Source organism: Oryctolagus cuniculus, chromosome 5 (genome assembly GCF_051225735.1).
Source record: "Oryctolagus cuniculus isolate XC-2025 breed Fujian yellow rabbit chromosome 5, ASM5122573v1, whole genome shotgun sequence".
NCBI classification, from domain to species: domain Eukaryota; kingdom Metazoa; phylum Chordata; class Mammalia; order Lagomorpha; family Leporidae; genus Oryctolagus; species Oryctolagus cuniculus.
This window is the reverse complement of record NC_142871.1, coordinates 170,015,561-170,035,747: the sequence shown is the minus strand read 5'-3', so window position 1 is coordinate 170,035,747 and position 20,187 is coordinate 170,015,561. Positions and strand designations below refer to the sequence as shown.

General features: G+C 48.5%; 3 non-coding genes across 3 annotated transcripts; all 3 read left to right on the top strand.

Moving 5' to 3' along the window:
• Positions 1-1,583: 1,583 nt before the first annotated feature.
• TRNAI-AAU (transfer RNA isoleucine (anticodon AAU)) lies at positions 1,584-1,657 on the top strand. Its single transcript has one exon. It is a non-coding gene; the product is annotated as a tRNA-Ile (tRNA).
• Positions 1,658-1,787: 130 nt separating this feature from the next.
• On the top strand, positions 1,788-1,861 carry TRNAI-AAU (transfer RNA isoleucine (anticodon AAU)). Its single transcript has one exon. It is a non-coding gene; the product is annotated as a tRNA-Ile (tRNA).
• Positions 1,862-13,349: 11,488 nt separating this feature from the next.
• TRNAT-AGU (transfer RNA threonine (anticodon AGU)) lies at positions 13,350-13,423 on the top strand. Its single transcript has one exon. It is a non-coding gene; the product is annotated as a tRNA-Thr (tRNA).
• The last annotated feature ends 6,764 nt before the right edge of the window (positions 13,424-20,187 follow it).

Below are 20,187 nucleotides of genomic sequence, written 5' to 3'. Positions count from 1 at the left end.
ACAATGGCTCCCCCCGCCCCGAATTTAATTTCTTATTTCTATACACTGCAACAGAGTAACCACTTTGTCAGGCAATTTGCCAACAAGCCAGAAAGGCCAAAGCCAAAGAAGAGATTTAGGAGGATGAACACAAGGCCGGGTTGCAATGGCTGGCTCCCCTTGGGAAACGGTTCCATCGTCTTCACCACTAGGCTCAGAATAATCTCTGGTGGTCAGGCTTTGTGCAGCCGCAGAGGATTTGGGGTGGAGAAGCAGTCAAAAGTTAGCACGTGTGTGACACTTGTTGCTGTAAGACTGTGATACGTGACACACCTGACACTCCTCATGGCGTCCATAGCTGCACCGATATCAGCTGTCCAGGCTCACTGCTCAGTCCCTGTCTGGGGTCGCTCACACCTACTGACCTCAGCACGGTTCTGAGGGCTCCTTCCTGGTTCTGATTCGCCAGTGAGACCTGTGGGGGCCTCTGTAGCAATGCACCCAGCTTACCTTGCCCCCTTGATCCTGCCCACTCTCACGGGTGTCAGTGCAGAGGGCATTCCTGGAGAAACTGCTGTCCACGAGCTTCCCAGGAAACTGACCCACCACAGCAAGCAAGGGGTGACCCCTGCTTTGGCCTGTTGACCTCAACGTCAGCGGGAACGTGGCTCAAGGCTCCATAGCAAGTGTCCCTCGGGAAAACAATAATGCCTTGTTTTTGCAGACTTTGAGTATTTTCACCACAGGGCAAGACAAGTGACACCCAACTCAAAAATTGTACAAAGTTAGTGAAAAGGAGAGGGGAATAGTTAATAAGTCATGGCGGTGAAAAGGAAGGTTAGAAAACAACGGCAAATTTGGATAGCCAAAGGGATTTTCCTCATTTCAAGGAAAACTGTGAATTCTGAGTATGAAACTATTGTTCATCCGTCCTACACATCCCAAGGAAGATCTGATAACACACAGCACTCCCAAGTGTTCGTGGAGAGTAGAATTAAAAGATAAGTTTGTTGTAGGGCAGAACTCTGAAGTCTCTAGTTTTGTTCAAATGCTCAAAGACCTTTTGAAGATCCCTCTGATGCCTGGAATTAAAAACCTTTGTGCAGCAAAATGAACTGATCCTTTGATTCCATTTTTCCTTTTTTTGGAGGAAAATGTCTACCTGGAGAGGTAGGGCATGAGGAAGGCTTTAGGCATGTGCACCGACAGATTAATGTTTGAAAATCTGATGAAACAGGCGCGGAGGAGGAGGGGAGAAGCAGACGTGCCCAGGATGAGCTACTCCGCGAACTCGGCGGTCTGGGTCGGTCCCGGTTCCGCGGGCTCAGGCTCGCTCTGGGAGCCGGTCGGCGTGCGTGGAGCCCCGGCCTCCCGGGGAAGGGGTGCGGAGGTCCCCTAGCGCCTGCGGCTTCGGGGCGCCGAGGTGCGGGGGCCGGGTCTCCAGAGAAGCATCGCGCGCTGAGTAGTGAACCAGGGAGAAGGCGGGGATTTTTTTTTTAAGACTGCTTTTAAATTGCTTCAGATTTTGTTTTCCCAAAGAAACCCGAATTAGTGCTAGTTGTCGTTTATATCTTCTAAATGGGACAGGTGGTAGCACGTGCGGTGGCCGGTTAGCTCAGTTGGTTAGAGCGCGGTGCTAATAACGCCGAGGTCGCGGGTTCGATCCCCGTACGGGCCACTTAGACTTTTGTCCTACCTGCAAAGCAAAACTACACTGCAGACCCAACAGGTGACAGCTAAGTTCTCTCTTCTTTGTTGGCGTCCCAGTCTCGGCCGAAAATGTTGAATCACGTAACCATTGCTCACAGGGCTGGTTAGCTCAGTTGGTTAGAGCGTTGTGCTAATAACGCCAAGGTCGCGGGTTCGATCCCCGTACGGGCCATCTGGACTTTTTGTGCGAGCAGGAACAGGAAACCAGCTTGCGTCAGATATTTGCGCTCGCAAAGGTTGATGTGCATTGCATGCAGAAATGGCCCTCCCGTGCCCTTTCTCTGCAAGCTACACAGGTCCCTAACTGGTTCCCCCGGAAGCAGGGTTTTTAGGATCTGTATCTTCACTTTTCTCCTTTAGTTGCCCCAAGTAAATAAAGCTTCCTTCTGGGCACCACTTGAGGCTGACTGGTGACACCCCAAGCAGATGGACCTATTGCATCAACTCAAGAAATTGATGAAGCCAGGTGGGCTCGCTCCTAGCCACGGGGAGCAAAGCGGTTGCCAGGGACAGCTGGTCCAGGGCGTGTTTGCTCTTGGGGAAGCGTTGCCAGCGCTGGTTGGCACGGGAGTTCTCGCTAGGTGCCTGGCGGTCCCCAGGTGCTGACTCGGCGATCCAAGGAATGAAGTGGCCACCTGGACCCCGCTCTGTCCAGCACCCCGTGGTTTCAAGGTGTTAGGGGCCTAAGTCGCTTAATCTTTATTCCAGATTCTTGCCCCCACAGATAAATAGGAATTCAAAGCAGAGGCATAAATACAATGGGCACGTGAGAGCCGGATTTATGTAGGGGACACAGGGAGTGAGTGCGTGTGGGCCACCCACGTGGGGAGTCACCGTCAGGAGTGGGCCGGAGTTGTTTCTGAGGGCAGAGGAGGGGAAGAGGCCAGAGAAGGAGCCAAGAGCTCAAGGGCCCCTTACTCGCTATCAGTCTCTTTTATGGAATACAAACGGTAGAATTCAGTGTGTCTGGGGCTTTCTGGGAGATTCCTGGCGCCCCCACGTGGAGTTTCAACTCCTATCCGGCCATCTTGGCTCGCCTCCTTCTTGGTCCGGGATGAGACAGGTGCATCATGGGAAACGGGCGTACTGGATTGACAGGTTGGGGGCGGGGAGTCACAAGCAGGGCTGCAGAAACTGCGATTCCAGCTCGCTTGTTCCTGCCTCATCTTCTTGCCTGGCTCCCCTGCACCAAAGGAGTTCGTAATTGGGGTTTGCCGCCGTCCTGTGTGTCTAAGATTGCTGAAAGTAAAAGCCGGGACAGGAAGCTATCAGGAAAGAGCCGGGCACTGGAGAGGGACAGCCTTTTCCTGGATGCCGGAATGGAAGTGTCAGAGTTGGCTGTGGGAGACTGAGGACCCCAAATGGGCGGTCTGAGAAATCGCCCAGCCTTTTTATCCGTTTGGGCTGTTGGATCCTGTGTTCCCTGTCTCGTACCATTTTATTCAGGCTTGGTGATCTCTGCAGGGAACAGGCAGTGAGAGGGAATTTCATAGTTTAGACAACCAGACCTTGATTTACTATAAACATAATGGGACAACTAGTTAAGCCGTCACCTGTGATGCCAGCATCCATGTGGGTGCCTGTTGAAGTCCTGGCTGCTCCACTTCCCAGCCAACTCCCTGCTAATGTGCCTGGAGTGGAAGATGGCCCAAGTGGCTGGTCTCTTGCCACCCTTGTCGGAGACCCAGATGAAGCTCCTGGCCCAACCTCGGGCTATTGCAGCTATTTGCCTTTCAAATAGATAAATCTTTTTTTTTTTTTTTTAGAAGAAAACACAAGATTAACTAGGGAAGGAAAACTCTTGGGAAAGATGGTGCTATCGGTGAGCCAGGAGACCACCAAGAGCCCCTGGGAGTCAGAAGCAATTATTAAGGAAGACAGGTGGTGTGAAATCCAGCGCTGCCACTGCTAAACCCAAAGAGAAAGTACTTCTGCGGCTAGAGTCCTCTAGGAAGATCTCTACATGTATAAAGTAAGGGAAAGTGGGGGATGCTGCATCCTGCACCCAGCCTGGATTCTCAACCAACCGTTCTCAGTGGTACCACTGGCATCGCTCAGCTCAGCAGGGGACTAGTTGTAAGTGGGGAGAGGTGTGCTCCCCCTCCCTCAGTGGTGCCATTCACCTCCTCTAACTTGTGTAATTGGAAGGCTTGAGGGCCAACCCTAAGGGTTTCCTGTCACTGGTAAGGGGCATTTCCATTTCCTAACTCACAGCCCAACCTGGGCAGGTCTTTAATCCTTAAATGACCATCCTTCTAAGAGCAGAGAAAACCCTAGTTGTGCTAGCAAAGGCCCGGGCAGAAGCTGATGAGCAGCTGTCAATCAAGCTGATAAACAGGTATGGAGGTTGGCTTGAGGAATCAGACCCTATGATGGTGCCTACTGTACATCGGGGACCTACAGAGATGACGCATTATAGGAATGTGGTGCTAAAGGCATGCAAGGAGTCAGCAGGCCCTCCACAAACTGGAGTAAGTGAAGACGGATACTGCAGGAACCAGGAGATATTCCCTCTGCCCTCTAGAGCAGCTAAGCGAGGGTCTCAGCCTGCAGGCTTCTCGGGACCTTGCAGCCCAAGTCAGGTGGTTTTGAACACCTCCATACTTTGGAGCTGTGGCTGAACACTCAGAGAAAGTTGGCTGCTGCTCCATTGACTATTTCCTTCTGATTGGCAGAGATTGCTTTTAAGGTTTTCAACAATTAAGATGTAGCAGAAGATGAGAAGGGTGACATAAAACGGCCAAGGCAGGTGGCTTCTTTTGGCTGTTGCTCTCCAGGCTGCTCGTTAATCCAGGAAGTCAAGGGGAGCTGTCAGGGGCCAGTAAACCCTGGCCTCCAGTGGGGACCTCCAGGTAACTTATGGCCTAACCAGTGTGCAAGCAGGAGAGACTGGAAATTGGAGTATCCACGCTGTCCCAGAGAAGGACTCAGAAAAACCTGGGTCCTTTCAACTCCCCTTGACAGAAGAAGAGGGAGGCGACAGGGCTGGGAGCTCCCCAACCAGCTCCTCATGGTAAGATCCAAGTCTCCCCTGGGCTACCCAAGGGACCGAAGGGGAGAAACTTGGGTTTTTGTCCAACACAGTGGAACCACATAGTCTGTGTTGAGTACTAAAAGGAGCTCTCTCTCTAAGAGGGAAGGTACTTTTGAAGGAGTGTCAGGGGAATGAGAAAGGAAGAGATTCCTGGAGTCTTTAACCTGTGCACTGGATTCTAAAGTCATGACTCGCTCATCTGTATGTGTCCCGGTGCCCCATCCCACTCTTGGGAAGAGACCTGCTAAATAAACTGGGTGCCAGTGTACATTTTGGTTAAAGTGGAGTAGCAGTGGAGTCCCAAAGAGCTGGGGTTAGAATTCTTGGCTCTCCTCCACAAGGCACCCACGGATCCTGACACTGGTCCAGATGGCATTTTGGCTTGGGTTAATTCAGGCGTATGAGCCCAAGGCCCAGGGTGGAGTGGGACGGGCTGGCAATGTCTGACCCATAGAGAAAATACCAGTGGCAGACTGGCCACTGGTCCAGGACTGAGCAATGTCCCCAAAGACCTGAAGCAACAGCTGGAATCTCAGTGGTTCTAAGCAGACTCCTTAGGCAAGGATTGACCAAGCCCTGCAGGTTTCCTTGAAGTCCCTCCCTGTTGACTGTTGAGGAGCCAGGTCTGATGAATCTAAGTTAGCTCAGGACTTGAGGGCCATGAATGAAGCAGGTCAGGACACTCATTCCCTACTACCCCATCCCTACTCTCTGCTGGCCAATTCTCCAGGGGACAGCAAGTAATATCACACTCTCTGAGATTTATAGGCTGCATTCTTTTGCACTCTCCTGGGCCCTGAGTCCCAGGAGCTATTTGCCTTTGGGAATACCCACAAACTCACTAGAAATCACAGTAGGATTGCACTGGTGTACCACAGGGACTCAAAATCTCACCTACAGCACCATGGGATCAATCTTGTATCAAGTGTGTAGCTGTTTTGGTCTTCATGGGGGTCACACACGGCTGTACTTGGTCATTGCTCTCTGCCTTGTCTGTAACCATGCAGATCCACCTTACCACTAACCTGGTGGATAGATGTAAGGGAAGCCACCTATCCCTCAATCTTGTGATGTTGGATCTCATTTGCCAGAGGAGAAAAAAGAAAGCTGGCAGAGGGTGTGACTTATGTTGTCCATCTGCCCCCCAGCTTGGGGGGGGGGGCGTTGATCTAGAAGTCTTCCCCAGTCTCAAACATGGTGACATCTTCCTCTTGTCCCCTGCCCCATAATATGTCCACCACCTGCCACTGGCTCAGTGACCACATAGCTTGGAGTCCTCTCAGGAATGGGATCCAGAGCACAAGGTTTCTTCCTGTTCCTGAAGCAGAGAAAGGAGCCACAAGCAAATGGCTTTGCACTGGGTGCCAAAGAACTCTGAGAAACCCTGCTGTGGGCTCCAGGGGCAGGTGACCCCATGACCGTGGGGCAGGGAATCTCTCACTCCGGGATGACAGCCAAGGTTCGGTCTCTTTCCGGCTCTCCCTGTCACATGCCTGCTCTCTAAGCCTCATTCTCTCTTCCTCACCTGCATCACTGCTTCCTGGGTGGGTTTTCCCCCACATGCCTGTATCCCTGGAGGTGTTCTCCCCCAGATTTCCTGGGGCCTTCACCCCCTCCTCCCACACATGATCCAGTGTTTTCCCACTTCTTCTACTTCCGCTCCTGCAATGAACACATTTTGCCTCTTGACTCTCTGGATGCCTGTGTATGTAAATTCACTGGCAGCTGAAAGCTTTGCCATCCATTGCTTTCCTTTGCTGCTTAGAAGAAAAAAAATAAAAAGTACCAAGTATGGATGTACTCATATTTAAATAATTTTAGAAGATTTATTTATTTATTTGAAAGGTAGAGTTACAGAGAGAGAGAGAGAGAGAGAGAGAGAGAAATAGAGAGGTCTTCCATCAGCTAGTTTACTTCCCAAATCGCCAGTGGCCAGAGCTGAGCCGATCCAAAGTCAGGAGCCAGGAGCTTCTTCCTGGTCTCCCACATGGATGCAGGAACCCAGGTATGTGCACCATTATCCACTGCTTCCCCAGGCACATCAGCAGAGAACTGGATCGGATGTGGAGCAGTCAGGACTTAAACTGGCGCCCATATGGGATGCCCGTGCTGTGACGTAGCAGGTTAAGCTGCTGCCTGAAAAATCTAAACTAAGCAATAGAAAATAAAACAGAAGAAGTGCTGGTGATCTTTAAAGTTGACTCCCAGCAACGTCTCTTCTCTGCTTTTGTCTGCACTGCCACAGGTCAAGAAAGGCAGGACTGAGCCCTGACCCTTTCAGCCCTGGGATCACGGAGGAACGTTACCTTGATTTACCACTTGGAAAGTCTCCAGGAGGAGGGTGGAGGGGCAAAAAACAGTCTAGAAGAAAAGTGATCTGGAGTCAGGGAGAAAGAGGATGAAGGGAAGCGACAAGGAAATAAGCTCTGCTGATCGAAGTGTGGTAAAGCCTCTGAGAACTGGGATGGCTAACCAGAGGCGAGCACTCTCTCTCTTTCTCTCTTTCTCTCTCTCTCTCTCTCTCTCTCTCTCTCTCTCTCTCTTCTTTCTTGGGTTAGCAGGTAGTTATAAGTTCCTCTCCTTACTTATGCACTATATGTACATTTTGGAAGTGGGCCATGGCACTTGATCCAACCAAAGGCACCTGCAAGCTTTCCTTGCTTCGTAGAGGTATCCAGCCTTGCTCTGTGCCTGCCCCCTGCCGAGTGATCATTGCTTTCTCTGAGGCTGAGGAGCCAGAGCGAAGCTCCCTTTTGTTACAGTAACAACCTGTCTCCTGACCTCCCCCATCGTCTTGGATTTCTGAGCATGACTGCCCCTCAGATGCACAGCCACGACTTTCTCCCATTGTCCAGTGACCTGCTGAATTAAAAAATGTTCTAGTTCAATTTCTTTTCTTGCACTTAAGATTTATGATGCAAACACAAAAGCAGGATTGAGAAGTTCTGCCCCAAACACACTTTGAACAGGGGGTAGAAGGCAGAGTATGAAAAAGGATGATCTCTGTCTCTTGAAAACAGAAAGTAATCTGAGGGCATTGTCAAACCCGCTACATGATGTATGAGGCCCCATACAAAATGAATTACAGAGAGAGAGACTGCAAGACAGTAACAGTGTTAAACCAAGTGTGAGGCTCTTGGACACACTGCAAGTGCGTGTGGCCATTTCAGATAAAGGGTGATAATAAAAGCTAATGTGAAGAACTCACAGTTTAGTCCCTGGGCCCTGCTGAACTCTTTGAGAGGCAGAGATCATCAGCATAGAAGTATCTGTATAGTCATTATTTTCTTACACGCCTTCCACCCATTCTAATTCCCAGTGTTTGGGAGCTGAGGGAGTTTGAAAACCTTGACCAAGCCTCACAGGTACCATTTCACCAGAGGAGACAAGATCAAGCCACAGCAGAAAAAGCCAACTCTTGGGAGAGGATTCTCCACGCGCGTTTGCGGGGCCTCGGCTGCTCACACCCACTCCAAGGCTAGAGGTCCTGATCGTAGAAGGAACTGATTTCCGCCTTTTCATGGGGTTGTTTCCTAGAGCACAGGTGTGTTGGTGGCAGCAAAAGTCAGGAGGGTGGATCGGTGCCAGGGGCAGCAGCCAGGCAGCCAGAGGCTTCGGCTCCTGAACTCGACAGGTGCCTCCTCTCCATCGGCGCCAAGGACCCACCCTTCCTGGAGTTCCTGTTCTGCAGGGATATTTCATGGTCTACAGCAAAGCTCCTTTGCCATCTGATAAAAACCCCTTCTGCCTGTGTGACTGGCTGTTGGTCCACACAGTGGCACTGCAGCAGGTGTTGCCACTGGGCACAGAATTTCTTCCTCCCCATGATTTCAGGTCACCTGATGTCACCAGAAGGGCGGTGACCATTTGAACATCCTCACGGTGAACAAGTGAAGCCTCGGGATTCCAAAGACCAAGTCCCAATTGCCTGGCTGCAAAGATACGCCCAAGGCGAGGGTGAAGCATTTCCTGTTCCTCCAAGAACATCTGACACAAGTATTTGGTTGATGGAAGTGTTGGAGAGAGGATATAGTCTTTTAGATATGCCAGAAATGAACATCTAGAATGATTAGAATGCCATAGAAATTGGACAGAAAGATTTTCTTTAAGGGTCACTTATGAGGGATGAGAATGGTTTTCTTTGTAGTGGAAAAAGAATAGATATTGAGCACCTATTGTTTACCAGGCACTGTGCTGTATGGTGTGTGTGTGTGTGTGTGTGTTTGTGTGTGTGCTTTCTCAGAATTTCTCTTTGAGATAGGGGATGAGAAAATAGACCTTGTGGCTCAACAAGAGTAAGTGGCAGAGCCAGGACTGGAAGGCAATATTGTCAAGGATTCACTCCATTTCCCTTTAAACAGTGTCAGCTGGGGTAGGTCTACACTGGCTGTGCAGTCCCAGAGCTCTGGTTCTAAAAGGCTACACACTCCTCTGCCTGCCAGGACAAATTCATCCCTGACCAGGCAGAGACCACCCTCAGGGAGCTCTTTTAGCTACAGAATCTGATTCATGGGATCCTGAAATGTTGCTTGTTCTAACTTCCACTGTCTTTCCTTGCCACTATGGGGGGTTGGAGAGCAGTTTTCCAGGGAGGGATTTCTGACCGGCAGCCTTGAACCCCAGGGCAAGAGAGTCTTTCTAAAGTTCTGTGTTCAGTGTTTCATGGTGGATCTCTTTTTTATGCCCTCATCTTTGACACAATGATCTGAAGGATTGATTTTTGCTTTCTTTTTCACTGTTTCTGAATTTTTTTCTCTTTTTTTATTTTAAAGTATTATAGAGGATTATTATAAAAAATCACAAATATGGATAAGCACATATATATTTCCCACCACATTCCAAAGCACATATATATATATGCATATATACACACATAATTAGTGTGTGTACATTTTTGAAAAGGAATTATCACCCAGTAAAAATTCTTTTATATTTTTTAGCTTACTGATAATTTCTTTTTTAAAAAAAGATTAATTAATTAATTAATTAATTTGAAAGATGGAGTTACAGAGAGGCAGAAGCAGAGAGAGAAGTCTTTCATTTGCTGGTTCATTCCCCAAATGGTTGCAATGGTTGAAGCTGGACCGATATGAAGCCAGGAGACAGGAGCCTCTTCTGGGTCTCCCACGTGGGTTCAGGGGCCCAAGCACTTGGGCCATCTTCCACTGCTTCCCAGGCCACAGCAGAGAGCTGATCTGGAAGTGGAGCAGCTGGGTCTTGAAACCGGCCACAAGCCGCCTGATATTTCTTGAATATCTTTATTTGATAGGTATTTGTTGAACTAATGCATCATGTCCTTGGACCATCAGTTTCTTCTAAGCAGGTATCTCTGACTACCTCACTGCTTCAGACAAAAAATCATTCTCCCTCACTGGAGGAAAAAAAAAACCAAACGTGTCATTTTTCTCCTCTTCCTATACTTGTTCTCTCAGACGCTATCGACTTGCACAGGATGAGAAGTTTGCAGACTCCGTTCCAGCTGGGTTGGATAAAATCATTTGAAAATGAGTTTCTGTTTTGGTATTATAAAACTTTGAAAGTACTATTTGTTATCTAAGTACTGGTAAAATGGAGATCTATATATAAGTGAAAAATGGAACTGCAAAAATAATGGGTAAATGGTTTACTTAGGTAAAATAAGATGATATGCGTGTTTGCAAATGGCACAAGGAAGACCAGGAAGGGTGTATAAGGTAGAGGGGGGGTTCTGAGGGGATGGTGGAAGACCAGGAAGGGTGTATAAGGTAGAGGTGGGGTGGGGGTCTGAGGGGATGGTGGAAGACCAGGAAGGGTGTATAAGGTAGAGGGGGGGGTCTGAGGGGATGGTGGAAGACCAGGAAGGGTGTATAAGGTGGGGGGGGGGGCGGTCTGAGGGGATGGTGGAAGACCATATATAACGTGTGTGGGGGGGGGGTCTGAGGGGATGGTGGGAGGAGGGGCTTTTCACTATGCTTTTCTCATTTTCAAATGACACAAATATATTACTCATACTTTAAAAATTAAATTAAAGGACTGGCATTGAGCCTGCGATGCTGGCATCCCATATGGGCACTGCTTTGTGTCCCAGCTGTTCCACTACCAATTCAGCTCCCTCCCTGGGAAAATCATCCAAAGATGGCCCAAGTCCTTGGGCCCTGCACCCATCTGGGAGACCCAGAAGAAGTTCCTGGCTCCTGGCTTCAGGCTGGCCCAGCCCTAGCTGGCTGCCACCATCTGGAGGAATGAACCAGCAGATAGAAGGTATCCCTCTCTAACTCTGACTTCCAAATAAATAAATCAATGTTTACAAAAATAAATGAAATAATATAAAAAAATTACATCTGTTTCATTCTACTGTGTTCAGGTTGGTGGAAGCTGTTCCCCCCCCCCTTTTTTTTTAAGATTTATTTATTTATTTGAAAGGGCAGACAGAGAGAGAGATAGAGAGAGATAGAAAGAGAGAGAGAGAATCATGCATCAGCTGGTTTACTCCCCAAATGGCCACAACGGCCCCGGGCTGGGCCAGGCCCAAGCCAGGAGCCAGAGCTTCTTCCGGGTCCCCCAGGCGGATGCAGGGGCCCAATGACTTGGGCCATCTTCTACTGCTTTCCCAGGCCGTAGCAGGGAGCTGGATTGCAAGGGGAGCAGCCGGGACTCAACCGGCATCTGTGTCGGATGCCGGCTCTGCGGCTGCAGGCTTAACCTTCTACGCCGCTTTGTAATCCTGCTTTCTCTTACACTGTGTCTGCTAGAGACTAGGGCTACGGGGTACCCAGCTGTATCAGCCAGACACTGTTCTCGCGGTTTCTGTGAGGGTACTGGTAAAACATTTAAACTGAGCAAGGCAGGTAGCGGGAGTCTAACGGAGAGGAAGCCTGGCCTCCCACCACGCCCCCGACCGCAGACAGCAGGCATGGTCTTTTTGTCGGTTTGCTTTTTCTGTCTTTGGACTCAGAACAAAACCTTGGCTTTAAACAAGCAGAAAGAAGCAAACAGCGACTCGGGGAGATACGGTGCATGAGCGTTTTCTCAGCGGTGCCAGCACAGGACCCGAACCCAGGCGGCGACGGGAAGCGGCTCTCGGCCGCCTTAGCTCTGCAGCCACCGCGGCAAGGCGCGGGGCGTGGGAGCCGCGCTGCTCCCGGGGACCCGCGCAACTCGTGCTCACGCGGCTTTGCACGAAGACAGGCGCGGGGTGGCGGCAGAGGGAACACCGCGCCTCCCAGCTCCGACGGCCCCACGTTCCGCAGGGATTCGGAAAGAAAAGCTATGGAGGGGCGGGCGCAGGAGGAGAGCCCGGGCCCCGCTTCCAGGGCGGAGTTTCCCTCGGGGACCGCGGGTTCCAGCGCCCAGCGTGGTCGGGACCGGCGCTGCGCCTGGCGGCCGCGGGGTCTCCTGCGCACGCACAGGGGGTCGCGCACACACGGACCTCGCGGTCGGGTCCAGGTCCTTGCTCTGGAGCCCTTGGGTGACGGCTCCGCGCTGTATCTGGCCAGGCTGAGAGGAGGTGCCATCAGCCTGGGCGTTCCTGCTTTCCCTGAGAGAGGAAGGCAATTCGGATCTTCTTGCAGGGGCGGGAAGTGGCTTTGGACACGGGGTGCAAGGGGGCCGGGCGGCTGCGTGGAAAGCCCCAGGGCGAGCGCATCGCGTGTGGACGCCGAGTCCGCCGATGGTGTTGCTAACGCGAGCCACACCGCGCGCTTGGCTTTGGATAACAATGTGCTGTATGGTGGTTTTTGTTTTGTTTTTGAGCTAGAAGAAAGGATTTTGTGTTTTCACCATAAGGGAGATGTTTGAGGTCGTAACTATATTTGCACAATATGTACGTGTGTGTGAGAACAATATCACGTGGTACCCCATGAAGAGGTACAATTTTTAGGTATGGCTTAAAAGCAAGAGATGCCATGAGTTCAGGGACAGAAGGTTCCCACCGGAGAAGCACAGCTCACATGCTTTATGGAGAAAAGGAAAGAACTCACTGGAGTTGTTATAATACCTCCACGAGAACCATGCCTCTGATGTATAGTGAAATAGGTATGATAATGGGAGAACATGAGTGATTCACTTGAAAATGGCAAGGGTCTAATATATATTATACTTATTATACATGGATAGATTCTATCTAATAGCAAGAAGCCACTGACATCCGTAAGATCAGTACATCAAAATCAAAAGGAAATGAGTAAAGATTGGGACAGGCAATTGGAGGAGAAACATTATATAGACAAAATTGTGTCAAGTTGTTAGTAATCACACAAATAAAAAGTCAAAAGATGCCATTTCACCACCTTTACCTGGGCAAAACCAAAAAACTGAACAAAATCAGGTATCGCAGCACCAGTGACAGAAAAGCCCTCATGGCCTGCTGCTGGGACCTTGGACTGGTGAGACTGCAATGCAACAGGACAAGCGCACAACACAGAACCGCAGGACACAGCCGGACTGAGCGAACATGGCTGTGGGCCATCACTGGTAGAAAGATCTCTGCTGGGGTCCTGTTTTTCCAGAGTGAGAACAGCTTTCCTCTCTGGGTTTGTCTACAATCTCAGGTGTACCTTTTTATTATATCCTGAAGAAATAAAACCATGGACAAGCAGAAGTGTGAAATTTTGTAAAATATGGTATCACAGCCACATGTGGCACATGGGGCCTTGTGGCTTAGCTGGTTAAAGCGCCTGTCTAGTAAACAGGAGATCCTGGGTTCGAATCCCAGCAAGGCCTTCTCTGTTTGGTGGAGATTTTGAAGTTGAAACTTCAAAAACAGGCAAATTCTTGTCACTGCTTGAAGAGAACTCAGATTTCTGGAGATCCCCTGATGAGAGGATAATTTCCTCTCCTTGAAGCTTACCTTTAGAATTACTTTCCATAGTTCCTCAAAAACAAAGAAATATTAATGGCTCTGAAGAGTCTTAGTTACAATACAATTTAGAAGGAAGGCAAGAAAAAAAATTAAATACTCATCAAGACTGAGTATTTTGGCAGGAACAATGATTAGTGAGGAAATGTACCTGAAAGAGACAAAAACCCTAGAACCACCAGACCAAAGACTGGAGGCAATGCAGTGGATCCAGATTGAAACAGAAGAGTAGAAACGCTAATGAAACTCTTGGTTGCTTTCTCGTGCCCAGGCCATGTCTTCTATTGTTCATTCTACAAATGTCCCCTGGTCTGCAGTGTTGTGCGCGTCAGCCCTTGTGCAGGGTGAGAATGGCCCTAATGATACCCATCTCAAACCAGCAATAGCAGAGCACTGAAGCTCCTGCCCTTGTGCGTGCCTGAGCTGCGTGGTCGCCACACTGATTGCGCTCAGAGGTGCAATTGTTTGTCAAAACTGAATTTTAAAGGACGCCTTAAAATGGGATGAAATCTAAAGTGGCAGTCAATGATACCAAGAACTGCTAAAGCTTGAAGACTTAAAGATATGAAATAGGAACTTGTTACACTGTAAGACTTCGTAAAATTGTGGCTATGTGAGCTCTCTCGCCAACTAAAGTCACATTTGTTTTCAACTTGAGCTATTCTTTCCCCAAAGGCACTCCTGTCTAAGGGTGTCACCTGACTGGGATGCGCCTCGTGCCTAAGCCTAGGTGTCTGCCTGTCACAGGCTCACACATGGGACTCGTGCGATACGTGTGTTATGACAGCCTCTAGGAGGAGACAGTGGGTTGCATTTTAACTAAGCTTTGAGCCAGGGACTTCCTGCCACTGTGCCACAGACTGGCCTAAGACCTCTGGGGAGGTCAGCACCGTCCTAGACACCCAAGGCACAGTGGAGCTGGCACTGCACCGGCCCAGGAAGCATCCAGTGTTTAAGTCCAGTGAGCCTTATGCTAAAACCACGACTCTACAAGGGAAGGCAAACACCCCAGAGCTGACCACACTGGGCATTCACTGCTTGATGTTGTGATGACGAAGACACGGGGACTCATCCCTCCACATCCCTTCAGAATTCCTTCCCACCTCATCCCTGCATCGACCCATGGCAAAGGTCTGCCAGGTTTACATTCAAACTCCTCTGCCTGCTGCGTATCCTGGACCAGATCTCCTGTCCATTCTCCTCTGTTGAATGGTTTCCCAGCTCCACACTAAATTTATTCTCTGCCAACCTTTCTCTCTCTCTCTCTCTCTTTCTTAAGATTTATTTATTTGAAAGGCAGAGTTACACAGAGGCAGAGGGAGAGAGAGAGAGAGAGAGGGAGAGAGTCCCATCTGCTGGTTCACTCCCTAATCGGCCATGACAGTCAGAGCTGGGCCATATTGAAGCCAGGAGCCAGGAGCTTCTTCCTCTGGGTCTCCCATGTGGGTGCAGGGGCCCAAAAACTTGGACCATCTTCTACTGCTTTCTCAGGCCACAGCAGAGAGCTGGAGCGGAAGTGGAGCAGCTGGGACCTGAACCAGCGCCCATTATGGGATGTCAGCACTACAAGCAGCGCTTCTACTGGCCCCAATTTTTCTCCTTTCCTAACATGTGAATTTATTTTTCTAGATTTTTTTTAAAGGAGAAGTCTACGTTCACTGCAAAATTGAGCAGTAAGTACAGAAGGTTTCCACAGACCACTGCCCCCTACATTTGCAGCCTCCCGCTCCATCAGCGCCCAGCCAGGCAGTGCGTTCTAGACTACAGACATCCCACACTCTGGGCAGTCGTTACCCAGAGACTAGTGTCTGTGGCAGGCTCACTCCTGGAGCCGTGTGGCCTGTGTGTGTAATCACGTGTCCCCACCATTATAGCATCGAATGAGTGGTTTCCCGTCCCTAAACATCCTCTGGGCCCCACCCTTTCCTCCACCCAAACCCTGGCAAGCACTGATCTTACTAAGTCCTTTGTTGTGCTTTTCCCAGAGGTCACATAGTTAGAGCATGGAGCTGTTTCTGATGAGTCTTGCATTTAGTAACATGCGTCCAGGTTGCCTCCACACCTTTTCATGGCTTGAGAGTTTTCTCTGTCCCTGGAATAACCTTCCATTGTCCGGATACATTGCAGTTTATTTATCCATTCAAGTACATCCACGTGTGAGTTTTCCTGTGGGCATATTTTTCAGCTCTTTTGCACAAATACCAAGTAGTGCATGGATCTGATGGAAAGAAGTGTTTATTTTTCTAAGAAATCATCAAATTGTCTTCCAGACTGGTTGAACCATTTCTCTTCCCACTAGCAATGGATGACCTTTCTTTGTCTGTATCCTCAGCAAGTCTGGCATTGTCAGTGACGTGGATTCTGAAAGTTGTGTGGTGTTTTAACTTACATCTCCGTAGCTTTCGTTTGCGCATTTGCCACCAGTATATCTTCTTTGGAGATCTGTCTGCTCAGACCTTGGGTCATTTCTTTAATTGGTTGTTTGTGTTCTTACTATGGAGTTTCTGGGAGTTGTGTGTTTTGAATAATGCTCTGTTACTAGATGCATCTTTTGCAAATATTCTCTCCAGTTTGTGGCTTGTCTTCATTCTCTTGATGTTACAGGTTTATCATTATTATTTTTTTTTTCGCATTTCTTATTAGTTTTTCCTAGAGCCCTCACCTCTCTGCTCCCATTGCCTGTCTTGCACGTCTGCTCTATCTGGTGGAGCTCTTCACATCTTAATCTAGATTGTTTCAACTTTCGGGTCTGATGATTCCAACATCCTTGCCATCTCTGAGTCTGGTTCTGATGCTTTCTCTTCAAACTGCTTTTTGCCTTGTAGCACATCTTATTTTTTCTCCATAGCTGGATATGTGGTACCAGGCAGAAGAAACTGCTACAAGTACTTCAGTAACATGATAAGCTGCGGGTGGAGGGGATGCCTTCTCTGGTCCCATGAGTGGGTCCTGGTCTCCCAGTGACCCTGTGCCTCTGCACTGTGAACTCACATGTGCTCCTTAGCACACCCCCCTCCCACCCCCACCTTCAGGTGAACTGATTGGCCGCAGGGGCTGGAGTTGGGTATCCTTGGGTGCTTCCTCCCCTGGCTGAGTCAGTTCTGGGCTGCTGGAGGCCCTGCAGGTGAGGCTCTCTGGGTAGTTGGCTTCTCCTGTTCGCAGACCTTGTTAGCAGAAGCTCCATTGTCCTCCAGAACGGTTCCTCTTCTGGCATGGGAGGGGATTGCTCTCTCGTGTTTGCTATGAGAACCTGGTCAAGCTACTGGATGTGACTTGCCCAGGGTTGCCTGCAGCACTTCCTAAACTGCGGCCCTGGCCCTTTCTCCCACACTGGGTCCTGTTCTGGGTTGGGATTCTCTGTATCACTCCTCTATTTCTCTTCAATTGTGGGGCAGCTGTGGGCTCCCTGGTCTCACTTCTCCAGGAAGAACTATTGGGTTTCGGTTTGTTCAGCTTTCCACTTGTTTTGAAGACTGCCTGGCGACTTCCTGCTTTGCGCATATGAGATGGAATAACGCATGCATGTGAATCTATAATTGGTGCTTCAAGAACTGTTTTAGCACCTGTCTACACATTCTGATATGTTGGATGTCATTGTTTTTTGTTCAGATTATTTCCTTCTTTACCCTTGTCATTGTCTTCTACCCATGGGCAATTTAGGAGTGCAGGGTTAATTTCCAAGCACTTGGAGATATTCTTGTGTTTTACTGATTCCTATTTAATTCTGTCTTGATTAGAGGATGCTTTATTATTGCAGCCTTTTGTCCTTGGGAGATTTTTCTTAATGGCTGGCTTTCCATGAATTTTGCATGTGTATCTGCAGACTGTACACTTGGCAGGTGTTTCACATTGTGTCTCACTCGAGTCTAACAGGTCCAGTTATTTGGTGACGAGTGATGTGCACATACTGAGCAATCTGCTGTCTGGCAAGGATCAACAGTCATTGCTCTGTACTAACAAGCAGAGCGAAACCTGAAATGGTTACATACAAGCAGATAGTAACTGCCACTGAAGCATTCATCGGCAAGCAAAAAACAACCAGGTTTCATTCCCAGGACCGATGCCTCCCTTTTCCTCTTTCTGACCTTGGGAAGGCTTCTACCGCAGCTTTAATCATGTCAGCTAGAAACAAGTTTAATTAAAAGACAAAGGCCTCCATCACACCACCAGCAATGGACAAGGCTGTTAATTTTCCAAATCCTCCCTGAAAATTGTCATTTGCCTTTTCTAATCTTTGTATTATTGTTGTTAATTTGGCTGTAGCCATCCTAATGGATCTGAAAGGGAATCCGAAGGTGGGCATGACTTGCATTTCCCAGATACACAGTGACGCTGAGATCTTTTGATGTGCTCACTGCCTATTTTATCTTGTTCGGAGAGATGTATATTAAGTCCTTTCACTGTTTTCAAATTGGATTTTTGCTGTTGCTTCTAAGTCATTAAGAGTTGTTTACGTATCCCAGATAGTAATCCTTTATCAGACATAAGATTGACAAACATGTACTGTCATTCTGTGGGTTGACTTTTTACTTCTTGATAGTGTCATTCATACACATAAGACTTTAATTTGCTGAAGTCTAACTTATGTGTCTTTTTAATTTCATTGCCTGTGTTTTTCTGTCATATACAAGTAATCATTTCTAAATCCAATGTCCTAAAGATTTCTCCCAATGTTTCATCATAGAGTTTTTTGGTTTTAGCACTTGTGTTTAGGTCTTTGATCCACTATGAATTAATTTACGCATGTGGTATGAGGGATGCATTCAGTTTCATTGCTTTGCATGTAGATACACAGTGTTTCCATTTGTTGAAAAGATTGTCCTATCTCTATTGAATGGTTCTACCACTCTTCCCAAAGATCAATTGCCCATATACGCAAGAACTTACTTGTGGGCTCTCTATTCTATTCCATGGGTCTATGTCTGTCCTTAGGCAGGTACCATATGGTTTTGATTGTGGCAGCTTTTTGTTTCTTTCCAAAGGCTTTTGTTGCCTGTTTTGGCCTATGATTGTTTGTCTTAGGCATTGTTACTCTGTAAAGTCAGAATATTTTGGCAGCTCTGAGACAAAATGAACACAGCCCTTTGTGTACACGAGTTCCACATCTGTGGATTCACCCAACCTGGGATTGAAAATGCTCGGAAAACAAGAATCTGATGTGTGGGTTTTCTGCAAAGGGAATTGGATGGTCCATTTTGTGCTGTTTACTCCCTGTACATGCAGATTTTTCCTGAAATAGGTGGGTGGCTCGTCCTGTGGAGCTTGCAGACTGTGAGGGGTCAAACAATAAGCAAACAAGTAGATCCTGAACTGGTCCCTGTGGGCACTCAACTCCTGATCCCTGCATTTAGGATCTTGAGACACAAATTACCTGAACTGAGCAGTAACTAAGAAACTAATTGTGGGGTGAAAATTTGGCGCAGTGGTTAAGGCTCTGCTTGGGAACGCTAGGGTGCCTGGGTTCAAGTCCCAGCTCTGTGTCTGATTTCTGCTGATACACATCCTGGGAGGCCGCAGGTGATGGCTCAAGAATTTGAGTCCCTGCACCCACATGGGAGATCCAGACTGAGTTAAATAAACTCTCCATCCAAATGACTGTCAATCACATTTTTATAATAAAACAACAACAACAACAAAATCCCATTCTGAGTGGAAAAGTCTTGATGCTGCATGTTTTAGGGAAATGAGGAAAACGCTTTCCCAGTGCACGCCCAGCTTGCTCCTGCAGAGGAATGCCATGACCCCTTCAAACAGAACCCAGACCAGCAGGAGGACAGTTCTGCCATTTCTGTTCTGTGCATTTGGGTCAGAAAGTTCTCCAGGAGGGTACAGGAGAGGAAACTCCCTCCCGTGTTTCCAGGGAAACCCTGGAGCCATCACGGCTGGGCCTGGTGGGCAGGTGGCAGTGGGCAGGCACAGGGACGTAGAACACAGTTCTGCAGTCTGATTTTTCATGGATCTGCAGTTTCCTGAAACTCGTGGGACTCACTTCCCCATGTGGCTGGGGTGAGTTTGGGATGCGCCGTGGGAGGTACCCACCCTTTGCCTTCCATTTCCTGCAGCCTCCAATTCCACTTCTGTGAATCCTTGTCCTCCGTGTTCCCACTTGAAGCCTAAAATACAATCCCAGCATGGTGGCTGCTTCCACCACTACAGCCTGAGAGGGACTTTAACCTGTTTATGTTGCCTCTGTTTTAGGTGCTTACAGTTTTCCCTTATTAATTTTTAAAATAAATATACCTTGGCTTTGGCCACTATTCCAGAGATTACTCTTGTCATCGACTATGTGCTTGTAGAGTTTGTTAAATTCTTTAATTTAAAAAAGAAATTAAGGCACATTTGCTGGGTTCCAATATCTGCAATATGGAATGAGATGCAACAAATGTCATTTCTCCCGCCTGCTTGCCATCTGCCCAGGGCGGGCCCCACCTCCGTGGGTTAGCATGGTCATGCATTTCCTGCCAGCTTTGCAGAGCTGTGGAAGTGTACACAGAATCTAATCCAAGGACATGGTTTCTCCCTCCCCAGCCTGCATGCTGTCATTCATGACATGTTGTTCGGCACCTGGCTTTTTCCATACGGTGATATTTTTGAGAACGTTATCACTGAGTACCTGAAGATCCTCCTT